The sequence below is a fragment of the Silene latifolia genome, chromosome 11 (assembly GCF_048544455.1).
Source record: "Silene latifolia isolate original U9 population chromosome 11, ASM4854445v1, whole genome shotgun sequence".
Lineage (NCBI taxonomy): Eukaryota > Viridiplantae > Streptophyta > Magnoliopsida > Caryophyllales > Caryophyllaceae > Silene > Silene latifolia.
In genome coordinates, this window is record NC_133536.1 from 180433420 (window position 1) to 180434038 (window position 619).

Consider the following 619-nt stretch of genomic DNA (forward strand, 5'->3'; position numbering starts at 1 on the left):
TAAATAAAATACAATCCAAAACCAAAACTGTCTACTAGCAAAACTGAACAACTACAGACATCGCCTGACACAGCGAAAGACTCTTCTAATGCCAAGTGATGACTCATCCCAGCTAGCCCAAATGCATCGTATCAAACCTGCTCAACAACTGCTCACCATCCCCGAATGGATCACCACAGTTTTACAAAACAAACAACGGGGTTAGTACTAATTACACAATACAAATCACAATAAAACAAATGCCAAACAGCTCAATTGTCACATCCAACCCCAGTCTCCATAATCAATCTCCACACAACTGACTACACACTAAAGTGTGTAGTCCTGCCAGAGTACCCATCACAATAGATACTCCACACCGCCAGTGGGGGACCGCAGCCGTTCCCACCTAAGCCCCGCTCATCTCCATCGAGCGATAAACCCATGTTCATTAATGTGCACATTCCCTCTTGTGGCGGATTCCACAAAGGGCGAATCAAGGGCCTGAAGCCACTCCCGCAAGTGACTACACTCAGCTAGGGACGTACCCCGAAGATCACAGACAGATATACAGTAATCGCAACACAAAACCAACAACCGTCTGAATCAATCAATAATACGAAATCACAACCGTCTGAAT